Source organism: Heterocephalus glaber, unplaced genomic scaffold (genome assembly GCF_053883595.1).
Source record: "Heterocephalus glaber isolate CG9 unplaced genomic scaffold, H.glaber_assembly_v1.0 deba00001733, whole genome shotgun sequence".
Lineage (NCBI taxonomy): Eukaryota > Metazoa > Chordata > Mammalia > Rodentia > Bathyergidae > Heterocephalus > Heterocephalus glaber.
This window is the reverse complement of record NW_028258444.1, coordinates 13229145-13243105: the sequence shown is the minus strand read 5'-3', so window position 1 is coordinate 13243105 and position 13961 is coordinate 13229145. Positions and strand designations below refer to the sequence as shown.

At 34.8% G+C, this 13961-nt stretch overlaps 1 protein-coding gene across 4 annotated transcripts in view; it reads right to left on the bottom strand.

Moving 5' to 3' along the window:
* Nucleotides 1–13961, bottom strand: part of Tmem117 (transmembrane protein 117) — a 569660-nt gene that overhangs the window by 203377 nt on the left and 352322 nt on the right. The gene's annotated exons all lie outside the window — the stretch shown is intronic.

Genomic DNA, 13961 nt, shown 5'->3' with positions numbered 1-13961 from the left:
AAGTTTTTTTGCTTTCTTTTTTAGCACTGACTTTTTTACAAAGGGTTTTGCTTTGTTTTGCTAATGTTAATGACTGCTTTTTCTCTTCTGCTTTTTGAACTCTCTTCCTAGTGGATTAGAATAGCAGGTGGCAAAAGTCTGATATATAATTGTTATGGTTTGTGTCTAGATGTTTTCCCACAGCCTCATGTGATCATAGGCTATTTTGGAGGTGGCTGAATCTAGAGTTGTGTGATTTATTCATGGTGGAGCTAGGCTGGAGGGCACTGGGATTAAGGGTGTGAGTGCTACCCACCCTAAGTAGTCTGAATAAGATAAAAGGTCCAGAAAGATGCTGTTAAGATCTCTTGTTGCTTTGCTATCTTCTGGACACCATAAACTGTTTCTCTTCTACCAAACGACCCTGCCTTGGAGCCAGCCAATTAAGGACTGAAACCTCTACTAACCGTAAGCCAAATAAACTTTTCCTCCTTTAACTTTGGGTGCTGGGTGTTTTGTCTCAGCAATGAGAGATAAGTATCTAAACAACAATGTTTAGATAAAGCTTAAAATTGAGAATTTCCCAATGCCTTTTCCATCTTTCAGTGGGAAAAAAAAAATCATTATTTGATATGTGTGGCTGAACATTTTGGCCCAGCTCAATGAGTTTATCCTGGGAAGCCATAGTTCCTTCAGTCACTGTTTCAGCAATTATGCTCTGTATGTCACCAGTGCTTGGTGCTCAGAATCACTGAAGATGTAAAGTCAGACAAGGTAATATCCCTTATCAAAAGGCATTTATTTAATGCTGAAGAGGAACAAGGACAAGTAAGTCAATGATTACCAGCAGCTAAGTTCAAAGATACATATATGAATAGATGTCTATGGCAGCAGGGAGGAAGAGCATCAAAATCACACCATATCAATGCAAGTTTTCTAAAAGAGATGACACAGTTATCTCAAAGGAAGATAAGAAACACCTCAAGGAGCAAAAGAAAGAGTATTTTATGCAAATAATTCTACAGGCTAAGGTACTAGTTCTTGGCATAGGAAGTTATGCTTAAAATAATGAGGACTATATTAGTTTTCCATTTTTCCTATAATAAATTACTATATATTTAGTGGCTTAAAATAACACCCATCACTAGCCCCCAGTTGTGTAGACAGAAGTGAGGCTCTGTGGGGCTTTCCTTATTTTCTATCCCAGGTTTCACAAACTAAAAATGAGGTAAAAGCAGAGTTGTGTTCCTTTCTGGAGGTTCTAGGGGAAGGAATTCCTATCAAGCTCATTCTGGGAGCTGATAAAATTCAGTTCCATTCATTCCACATTTGCTTCTGGGATGTGGATTAGGTTATTATCAGTTTCTAGAAGTCACCTTCTTTGTCTTCTTCCTCCATCTTTAAAGCAGTCAATGGAGGGCTAAGTCCTCCGCTGGGAATCTCTGAGCTTCCCTTTGCCACCTGTCTTCTGCTGCAGCTTTCTGAGTAACTCTTCTGCTTTTCTTTATTGCTTTTAAGGGTTCGTATGATTTCAATGGGCCCACTCAGATAAACTGAGCCACTTTTCTCATTTTAAGGTCAGCTGATTAGTAGGTTTAATTTCATCTACAAAGCCCCTTCCCACTAGTATTTAGACTCAATAGCCAAGGAACAGGAATCTGGGAGGACAATTTTAGAATTCACTCTACTGCAAGTATGTATGTTCTGGGCTTAGAAAAGTCTTGCTAAGTGTGAAGAAAATAGCCCGTTAATGAATATGTGGAAAACAGGATTCTTTGAGAATGGGGCAATTAGCTATCAGGATCCACACTTCCTTATGTGCCAACACCCAGACCAAAGAGGTGGGTCTGCCCTTTCCCACATCTTTTCAGTGCTCTAGTTAGCTGCAGGTTAATATTTTTGTGACATTATTTCTTATCCAGCTTGGATCTAATCCTATTTCTTAAACCTATTTTCACTTGCACAAAACCTTTCTGCACGTCCTCTAGATGTGGAGAACTTATTCCAGTTCTCAAAATGAATTGCTCCAGGGCCGGGATCTAGCTCAGTGATTTTGCTGCTTGCCTCACAAGAGCAAGGACCAGAGTTCGATCTCATGTACCAGTAAATAAATAAATAAATAAATAGCTCCAAAGGCCACAGTGTGTAACCCTCTAAGACTATCCAGATAATGTGAACATTAAAAAATACAGTGATAGCACAGCAGGAAGGAGGCACAAAAAAAAATAGTTGAGCACATGTGATTAGTATGACTAAAGTACTGTATGATTACATTTTATAATTAATCATGTAGTTTATAATTAATCATGCCCGGTTTCATGTCACCTAAAAATATCAGTACCTTCAATTAACTGTTCTTCAAAGTAAATATTCAAATTAAAAGACTAGTGAACTTACTATGATTACTTTAAAGCATACTCTAGCATATACAAGAATTGTATTGACATTTAACCAATAATAGGGAATGTCTAGATAAACATTTATATACTTACCAAATAATACAGCTATTAGTAATAATTACCCCGTATAAATGGAAACATAATAGAAATACACCAAAATTTTAACTGTAATCATCTCCACTTGAAAATTATTTACAGTTTCATTTTTCATTACACATTTATGAATTTTCTAAATCCTACATGATTTTACATATATATTTACTTACATATACCCCCCAAAAATTGTGGTTACAAATGGTTATAATGATGTTCATGGGTATTTTTTTTTACCCCAAAATAAATGACAGTATATATAAGGCAACAACTAGATCTAGGAAGTTATTTAAAGTTAACAATTTTAAAAGGGCTTTCTCTTTAATTACATAGCAAATGAATTTGATTTGTTGTGGTTTTGCCAATCAGCACCACCAGGAGATGAGGTATTGGCAATTATCCTTAGCTTCAGCAAGTAGATGCAATAAAGATCATCAGTATTAATTGACTACTTACAGTGTGCCAGGCATTATGCCAAGCAATTTATATACACTATCCTATTTAATGTTTCTCAGACTCTGAAAATTACATATATTATTTCCTTTTAAAGGGAAGAACACCATAACGTAGGACTACATGATTTATCACAAGTAATTAAAATATTATATCTTTTCTATAATGTATTTCTACTCTGGTCTACTTATCTCTGACAGTAGTTTTAGGAAAAATGTCTTTTTCTGATTTTTCAACCCATGCTCTTAACTACAATGTGATATTTACAGGTGTGAAACTGATTGAATGACCTTATCCAAAGAGTTTGATGAATGAAATAATTTCCACCTAATGGGGATGTTGAGGATTAATATATCAATTCATGAATTGGATGAAAATGTATAGTTCTATGTATCAAACCTGCAGATGACAGGGAGCTGGCAGAAATAAGTAAGCCCAAGGGGAAAGATCAAAGCATCTATTAAAAGAATATAAAAAGTTAAAATTAAATAAAGTTAACTATAAGTTTCTATTATCATAACCAGTAAACAAAGTAGACAGGTACAGATGGAAGCACATAGCTCAGCAGTGACAAAAGGTATTTAACATAAGTGTAGCTGTCAGTACATTCAAATTGGGTCAATAAATTCATGTGACTATCACAAATAAATGTCATTGTGGGATAAATTAATAGTATACCTAAAACACGAGAAATGTCAACTTCACTCTTTTTCTGTGTTGGCCAGTGCCCATGACAAGATTCATAAATTCTATTGTGGGGTCCATTGTTTTGTTAAGTTTTGTTTTGGTGCTGGGATAGAATCCACACTTTGAGGGGTGGGACTTTTGCACAGAACTACATCCCCAGCCACTTATTTTTTATTTTGAGACAGGGTCTCATTAAGTCTCTGAGTTGTCCAGGTTGAACTAAAACTTGGGTCCTTCTGCCTCAGCCTCCCAGAGTGTTGGCATTTACAGGCATGCACCAACATACCCAGCTTGGAATTCACATTTTATAATATTGATAAATGACAGGGATATTGAGGCATTGTGAGGTCGGGTAAATTGTAAAACAACTTAAGTTACAGATGCTTGCCTAGAGAATGAAATATTTGGGTGAATTATGTATCTTTAACTATATAATAGCGTATCTTAATAAAAGAGGAAGTTTGGTATTATTCAAGAGTTGGAATAATAATCATAGAATGTAAGCTCAAGGAAAATGATTTTGTCACTATGAGGAAAAATTATTAAATAGAATTTTCAAGGGTTGGATTGGGGTTTCCTGTGACGTAATGAAATCTCTGTTTCTGGAGACATCCAAACCTCATGTAGGCAAGTCACTGGCAAGGTTATAAAGAAAAATCCAACAATCACTGAAATTAACAAGGCAATCATTACATTCTCCTCCAAAACTGAGAAACTATAATTAAATGAGTGATTTGTAACTGTAAATTTTAATCAGTTCATACCCTAATCAGTCTCTATGTTATAAGGGGTGAAAATTGAAAAGAATGAATTATTAATAACCTTCCTGAGGCATGGTGAATCAGGTGAGGCAAAGATCTAAGAATAAGAAGAAATGTGAAGGGTTTCAGGCTGAGTATACCGAGTACATCAATTAAATTTGCAACAATCTGCTTCACGCTACCTACAACAGCATAGCCACAGGCAAATGTAGAACACAAATAAGCTATAAATAAATAAATATTCTCATTATAGCCCAGGCTTGTGATGATGTTTGTGGAAAGAGTAGATTGTTTATAAGATTTAGGTGGTAAGACTGAAGAGGTTGTTCATTTCGCATTGAGCCTTAAATGAGCTGTAAGAGTAAATCTTTTGTGTAAAGAAGAGAAGGAAGATGGATGTTCAATAATATTTTCCCCAGCATACATATATATTTCCCAGTAATATATATATATATATATAATATATATATATCCCATCTAGCAAAGTTTACAGGTTTAGAATCTTGACCATTTAGTCCAAAATAGTTGTGTATCTTTCTTTTCAAAAGCAACATTCCCCTTTTGAAATAATAAGTACTGCACTGAGTGTCACTACAAGAAACCACTTTCGCTGGAAATTCCACTTATGTTTTTTTAATGGTCTGTACCTTGACTTTTGTTAATCTGAGAAATGCAGATGAACATGAATAACATTACTAGCTGTGATATTCTATACAAGACATGCTGAACTTCATCCCTCTCCTTCCTAAAATCCTTATCCATTATGCTATACCAAACCCTAGTTGCTGTTTTTATATTCTTGACCTTGTTCCTCTCTTCCTCTATTGTTTTATAAAATTCTTTGAGAATAGCATTTGAATTGTCTTGAGACCATCAACAGCAGGAATTCCATAGTTTTGGAAAAACCAATGCAGAGAAGGAAATTGCTAAGCCCAAGTGAACACTGCCAGATTTTAATCTCCATACAGGATTATTTTAAAGGGAGAAATATTTCCCTTTTGGTTTAAGTACACTAGAGCTTAATTAAAAGCTGAAAGCAAGCTCTCTTATCAAACTTTCTTGGGCTCTAAATTGAGTTCCTCGAATTTTTTTTTCTTCCTTCAATGTAGAAGGCAAAAATTAGTCATCCAGCAGTGAAATGTTTGAGAGCCTTCTTAAGTGCTAGACTCTGCACAAGATGATGGGATCCACAGATTGACAAATCATCATTCTTACTATTAAGGAGTTGATATTTTAATGAGTATCTCTGTACATGAGAATACTAGTTAATAAATTCTTGCATACTAAAGCAATAATGAGATATCATTCAAACATCTCAAATGAACAAAGATGTATTTACTCATCCATTCATTAATTCTACCAGTATTTGTAGAGTACCTACTATTTGTGAGATGTAAAATTGTCCATCAGCTATGGAAAACAATATAGTGACTCCTCAAAAAGTTAAATGCAGAATTACCATATGATCCAGCATTTCCACTTCCAGGTATATACACAAAAGAACACACAGGAGGGACTTGCTGAAATAATTGGACAATGTTCATAACAGATCTCTTTGTAACATCCAAAAGGTGGAAGTAATCCTAACATCCTTGAATGGATAAAAGATAGAATATTTACCCTTAAAATGAAAAGAAATTCTGATACAAGCTACAACATGAATGAACTTTGGAAACATATTGATAAATGATAAATATGGCTAAGTGACACAAATATTGTATGACTCCAATTATATGAGACACCTACCATAGTCAAATTCATAGAATCAGAAAGTAGAACAGTTGTCAATGACTGAGGAGAAAAGGAAGATACCTTTTAATGGATACAGAGTTTCAGTCTAGAATGAGGGAAAAGTTCTGGAAACGAATGGTGGCAAGTGTTCCACAGGAAAGTGAATGATTAATACCATTGAACTTTACATGTAAAATGGCTGAAATGGTAAATTTTTATGTTGCATATATTTTTCCATAAAAAATTAAAGTACACATATTTTGTTCAAATGTAATTTTTGGAATCTTTATCAAGACAATAACAAAATTGAAAAAATTTCACGTACAACATTTCATTATTATTGAGAATAGCACAACACTAGAAAGAATTTACATGCCCAACAATGAAAGAATGGTTAATTGAATTAGGTTAGATCCACAGAGTTATGATGTAGTTATTAGAAAGATTTTAATAACAATGAGTAACTGCTTATATTCTTATGCTAAGTAATAAAGTAATATACAAATGCATAAAACATTTGAAAAGAAAATAAATGTTTTTCATGGGGTGGTAGGAATATAAGTGAATTTTTCTTCATTTTTATTTTCTATTGTTTCTTCCATTTTATTTCTCATGTGCCCACATATGTCTTGTACAAATAAAATGTTTTGAGGGAGAAAAAGGTCAAAATAATATGTTCTTGAAGCCAGCTATCAATCTTGTAGGTCCAGGATTTTTCTACATAAACTAATTGAATATAAGTACTTGGAAATGAACACTAGAATTTTCCAGAGGAAGGTAAATACCTTATACTTCTGGCTGTGCTGGGCATTGCATTCCACCAGACCTGTAACACAATGTAATGCAAACCTCAGAACAACGTGCCTATAAACATCATTTTCTCTAATCTTCTAGGAAAGAAAGATTCAGTAAAGTTAAGTAACTTTCTAGTGGAACAAAATGGCAGAGGTGAAAACACGGCCCTGTCATCTGATTCTATGGTCCGCATTCTTTTCCAGCACCATCTTTCCATTCAGGACAAGAGAAGTGTACTTCAGCATCAGAACTGCATTGGTCTCTGAGACATGTTTAGTACAAGGCCAACTCTCTATGTCCAGCAGGGCTACAATATACTCAGTATCATTATGTTCAGGAATTTGACAGTAGAACCATCTATAAAAACATTCAATATGGTATGTAACATATGAAGCTCAAGCACAATGAAGTATATTTTATTGTATATAATTTGGGGAGAAAATACATTTTCCAGGAGCCATTATAATGTGCAGATCTTATGTTTAACTTAAAATTAAAGTGGGAATAAAAGATGTAGTAATCCCAAAAGAGTTTGTGGCAATATTTATGAAAGTGTATTTGGGGGAACTGTTGCAAATTAGTTTGTTAATTCATTTATAAAACAACTACAATGGGCTAGATATAGCATAGGTATGGAGCCAAATATTCTAACTTTTAAATTTGGACAGACTCTAGTATGTTTTAAGTTATTTTCGTATTTAATAAAAAGCCTTACAAATTTGGATAGGAAGGCTAATTTCAGAGACAGAAGTATGCAGAGAATTTTAAATTCTGTGATGAAATTGCCCCATCCATTCAGTAAGGATGATTTTGAAGAATACTTACATCTGTATGAGCATAATAGTCTGATTAGAAGGCTAACAACATGATCTTTGCATGCCAAGGTTTGTACCAGTGTGACCACTTAAGCAGTAAAATATGTTTATTTTAGAAATTTTTATTTGTCCACTTAGATACAGACTAGTCTTGTGCAATTCACTCCATAAAAATTGAATTTGTCGCCAAACTATAAGCACTTTTAGTTTTCAAGTTTGCCTCCTCCATGTTTGTATTAATGAAATTCTGGTTATCTTTGGCGTATTTGGTTCCCCAATTTAAAACTTAATTGTGTCCACAAAAGTTATTGGTAATATTCCCATAAAATTCATTTCTCTAAATTAACTTTCATTTTTTTGGTTGTTTCTGTTTGTTTGCTTTTTGTTTGTTTGCTTTTTAACCAACTGAGGACAGTAGTGCTACTAACCATGAATACTGTTAAATTATATCATTCGGATCATGGCTTAAGTGATTCACAGAGTATTGACAGGCTGAATATGTTCATACTCCTGCCTCAAATGCCCATCCTACCAAGTCTAAGATCATTGGCCCCTTCATTCAGATATCCTTTTACTATAACTCGGGGTTTAAGAAATCTTTTTAAACTATTGCTTTCATTTCAAAATTCGTATTCCTAGGGCCAAGGATTTAGCTCAGTATTTCTGCCTCCTGCTCCTCAAGCGCAAGGACCCGAGTTCCATCTCCAATACCAAAAAAACAAAACACAAAACAAAACAAAACAGAAAAGTCATATTCCTATACGTCCATCCTGTTATCTTTTACTAGGATTTCTGGAGCCCCTCGAAGTAGTATAGTTCTGTGACTTGTTTTTTTCAGCTCCTGGGTGCTGTGTCTCATGTCTGCCTTACACCATTTTATAATATTCATTCCAGGACCCCTGGGAACATAGAAGGCATTGTGTCCAACCACTCTACCTCCTGCACCAGGCTCTCAAGATCACTTGGATCCAGTTCAACTATATTGGGCTCCCTCTCATTTAGTAAGGGAGAAAAAGGAGTTTGTTCCAAGAAAGACCTCAATGCTAGATGAAAACAACAAAAGTTTTGAGGAAAATTCAGTTGACATCGCACATATAGGTGAGTGGCATCATTAACCCTATATGCCATTAAAAATTAGATATGTCTGTCTTAAAATATAAAAATTAATCATAATGCTCCCTAGAATATTACATTTTAGAGACTAATTTTTAAGCACTGGCTAATCAGTAACAATAAAATAATGTTATTAAAATTAGTATATTTTGTTGATGCTCACCCTATTATTCTAGAATGAATATGAAATAATTTTTTCAACATAGTTCTGGCTTAAGCAAAATAAAGCCAGTTTTGCTCTTTTCATGCTCTAATACTATAAATTTCAAAAAATGAAAACTATGCAATCAAAACTTTTATCATAGTGCTTTCAAAAGTTTCATGCATTTACCTGTTGCCTTTAAGGCAAAGCTTACAAAGATAAGAATTTGTTTACTGGCTGTTTCTATTATCTTTTTGTACCTTTGTGAAAGATCATTTCAGAAATGCAGACATATCTACAGATATAAATTCAATAACATTTCTAGATAACCATAGATCTCACTTTAAAAAAAAAAAAGTTTTAGAGCATTTTGAACCTTCTGTCCCTGTTATGTCATGAAATCATTTTGTAGACCAAAAATATTAAGAAGGTATGAAAAGCCTTGGTGAGCAACTTAAAAATGATGCACTCACTGACCGGAAAATTTTAATCGTATTTCTTAAATGTAGTTGGTGCTTAGACCACTGTTGAAATGCCAACATTATGGATTTGCTAAATCATTCTTCCTCAGAAACATGTATAAGCTTTGTAGTAAGCTATCTCCAAAGCATGTTAAGCTTGATTTCTTCAAATGGCAAATCCTTTCTTTAAGACTCTTCAACAGACACATAAATGAGTCAGAAGAGAGGTCGGAGCCTGAGCAGGCATATCTGATTCTCTGGTCAGTGTTGCAGGAATTACAGGTATGTAGTGGGTCCCCAAGGCAGCAGATCAGTCTATATAAACTGATAGCATCCATGGGGATTTTGCTAGTGTGAAAAAAATCGTTTGGAAATTCTTTTTTAAAAAACGTTTGAGAGGCTGGGGATATAGCTCAGTGGCGTCACACCTTCCTGGCAAGCACAAGATCCTGAGTTTAATCCCCGGTACCAGAAAAAAAAAAAGTTTGATTTAATGATTAATTTTGAGAAAGACCATCATGCAATATCTACTCAAAAGGTCATTCAACCAAATGTATGTTAGTCCACTGTTAAGAAATGGAGGCATGATGTTGTCAGGGAGGTTTTCAGTGGAACAAGTACAGTAGGCACTCTGATCAGTATATAATTCAGCCTGAGAATGATCATAACTTCATTCATATATTCATTCAGTCATTCTTAATGATACAGTAAACAGATATCTGGAAGGAAATGAGAGAAAAAGTACAAGGTACTATAGGTCTCTGTGAAAACAGTAAAGTTTTATTAATACAAACTTCTCTACAAGGTAAGCCAGAGTATCCAGGTAATGCGTATGCATTAGGTCACAGCAGGAAGAGTTAAGAGACAGGTTGGGTGATAGACAAAGGAACAGTTATAGAAGAGATCAAAATAAGTTATTTTATTCAACATCATCCAGTTCTTGGTAGAAAGAGAAAATACACTGAGGATGGGGAGCCACTTGCCACTCCTGGAGAAAACCCAGAAAGTTAGAGAATATTGAGGAAGCTGGCGGAACAGAACCAAGAAGCAACTCTCCACAGAGTTTGTAAGAAGGTCTAAAAGAGGGACACTATGTCATTGCAGTAAAAGAAGTGAATGGGCATTCAAAGCCAGGGGTGGGGCACAAGTTCTTTGTCCACAGTTCCCCAAGTTAGCTGTGGCTCTCTTCCTATGCTTCTGATTATTCATCCTCAATTTTATTTTTCTGTAGTTTTCTAGAACATCCACATCCTATGGAGATCCAATTCGGTATACTCCTTTTGCATTCCTTAAATTCACTTTAGTGAGACAGACATATTCTGATGATTCTCAAATGACTGCACAGAGCCCACTGCAATTTCTATATCCAAATTCTGATAACCTGATGTTCCACAGATGCCTCAAACCTACATGTCTTTCTGATATCACCACATAATCTTCACCTTCCCAAGTGATGGGTCTTGGTGATCAGGGTCAATACAATGTCTGGAACAACTAATCATGCAATAAAAATGAAAGAATAAATTAACCTACCATAAATATAACTGGTGTAGGGAAGAAGTACAAAATAGAACAACAAGCTGAAAGTTGGAAACAAAATGGTTAATAAGACAACAATAGCTAACCTAAAAAAGTGATTCCTGGGCACCAGACAATTTTGTTAGTTTTCTGCCTGCATTCATTCATTATGCTCACTAAATGTCAATGACTAAGTATTGTGCTAGGGTATCTCTCACACACATGTGTTCAAAAATGAGACCATATCTAATTCCTCTGATTTAATTCACAAAGCTCCTATAAGGAGGCATTGTTTTCACTGTCCTTTTAAGGATACGGGAGAAATAAAATTGACAACATTTATGAGACCCAACCGTGATACAAATTTGGTATTACATGATTTACAAGAACATAAGTATTACGCTACCAATAAGGAAATTAGGTCTGGGTCACATAATTAGTAAGTAACTAGATTGAGCTTTGAACCCAGCTGTTAGCAAATTCAACATTCTTTTCATTATTAGTAGAAAACGGTTCTCTTTATTATGTTCTGTTTATTAAATGAAGAACATACACAACAATCTTCAGAAACATTTCCTCAAACCACAATTTTAATCACAAACTTCCAGGGATTACAATATATTTATGCTAAATATTGAATGAAGAAAACTATAATGAGGTGTTACCCAGTATCCATGATAATTCCATTGCCCAAAGTTCATAAAACTTCTTGATTAGTCATTTAATAAATGTGTAACCTTTGGCATGCTGTCTCCATTCTCCTAACTATAAAATCCAAATAATGAGAAGTGTACCTAATAGCATGTATGTAAATCAATGGATTTTAAACATTTAGAAGAGGCTCTGGCACATCAAGAAGAATTAACTTTCACTGTTAGTATGACAACTGCAACACAGATATTCCTCACTTAATGGCCTGCCTCTTTAACTGTTTGGTCTCTCACCTGAGGCACACTGTTCCGACTTATGGCCTACTGCTTGGACTTAAGACTAGTTTTTTTTTTTTTGTACAGCTCTGTACATCTTATTTATGGAGCCTTAATGTCTTTTTTTGTACAGTGCATCTTGTTTATACAGTACGGTAATTTTTGCTCACTGTACTGTATACTACAATACTGTAGTTTTATGTTCTGTATATATCACAGTACTGCATGTAGGAGTTATGCAAATAAAAGCAAAATTATCAAGTTGTAGTTTCCTTTGGCCATTTGTTTTGTCTGAATATTATAATGTGATATTATATATAATTCCTCATGTAGTGACCAATTCATTTAATGTCCTAGTCGCAGGACTTTAACCTGGTCATGAAATGAGGAATGTCTGTAATTAATTTCAAATCACCAGTGTGAATCAAGATACTGATAGGGACATTTCTTAAACAATATAATGAAATCCAACATCATTTTAGAGATGTATAAGTTATATATAAATAAAAAATTTTAATACATTAAACAGCATTTTGTCTTAAAATGAGCTTCATTGGTGAATGGTACTGCATTGTAAACGATCATTTCTCTTATTTATTTTCTAAATAAAGCTTTAAAAAGGAAAGAGAAAAATGAAGAAACCAGGATATCATTAATTTTTCTGTATGTTAATTGTATACATATGTCTATGTGTTTGTATAGTTTACTTAATACATGAACAAAGTAATTTAGGTGCTCAGTAAGATATCTAAATCATCCCTGAATTGACTTAGTAATCTAAAATAGTTAAGGTTGCTTACAAATTCAGGAGCCTCATTCTAGGGAGTGGCTTGGACACCTACACACTCTCATGATTTATTTTTATCCTTGGAATACCGTCAATAAATGTCATGTTTCTTTCCAGGTTGGTTACAGGGTCCTGCTAATTTACAATCTGCCATATCTCTCAGCCTTCCTTTGGCCACAGATTTTATGCTTTCATCCACTCTCTGATTAGAAACTAGAAACCTGGGTGGAGATGAGCATTATCCCAAATTGCCTACATTTGTTTCTGTGCCTTCTCTGGCATTTCCACACCAGCACTTGTTTCTCATCAGGCATCTAATGGCTTGAATTCTTTTTTAAAGTTGCTTTTTTGTATCCTCAAGAACCATCTCAATTAAGCTCATTCTGGCAAAAGTTTCAATAAAGTTCTTGTGTAATCGGCAATAATTTTGTTAATGTTTTTATTTTTAACGGTATGTTTGAGAAGTACAGTAAATATACTTGTTTTAGGAGATCAGTGCTAATTCACAGGCATGCAGAAATTATGTGCCTCACAGTTAGATACCAAATCTTGTAATTATCTGGCTGCACATTATACCCATGAATTTCAAGCACGAATAAGCAAAGCCTTCATTAGAAATTATGGACCCACTGTTTAGAAAAAAAAAAAATGCTAACATCAAAAGAAAGCCAACATTTGGTAAGTTCTCAAAGCACAGCTCTGCAACTGTTTCAGCCTGATTAGCCATTCACACCTTTACATTTGTTTTTGAAAACTGAACCATCTGCAGTTTTTTGTTTACCAAAAGGGGGGATCTTTAAAGAGTAGATAACGTCACTGAACACTGGAATCTTGTTTTTCTGCAGCTATGCACAAGAAGAACTGGCAAATAAACTCTTCTAAAGAAAAGTAAAAGAGAAGAAGGGGGGCTGGCAAGGATTTTAAGACAGTGACATTACATCTGAAGACAAAGACTTAACATTTTGAAGCTCTACAGTTACCTGCCTTCCATGGCTACTATGGCTACAATATTTGGTGTTTGCTGATTGCCAGTCATGGATTCTACTGCTAAAATATTATTCCAGGGCTTACACGATTCCTTCCCATTCCCTCCCCATTAACCACTGTTCATTTACATCATCCTGCTTAGCACAGCTTTCCCTGGAGATCCCTTCTTCCCACCAGCACCAGCCAATACAGACACCAACCCAACCTCCACAGGCCATTAGCATCTCGCATAGGGCAACCCTTGCTCCTCCTCACTCTTCGTTCACTTGTGCATTAGCTACAATCTGTCAGCCAGCTGTACCACAGCGAGGATG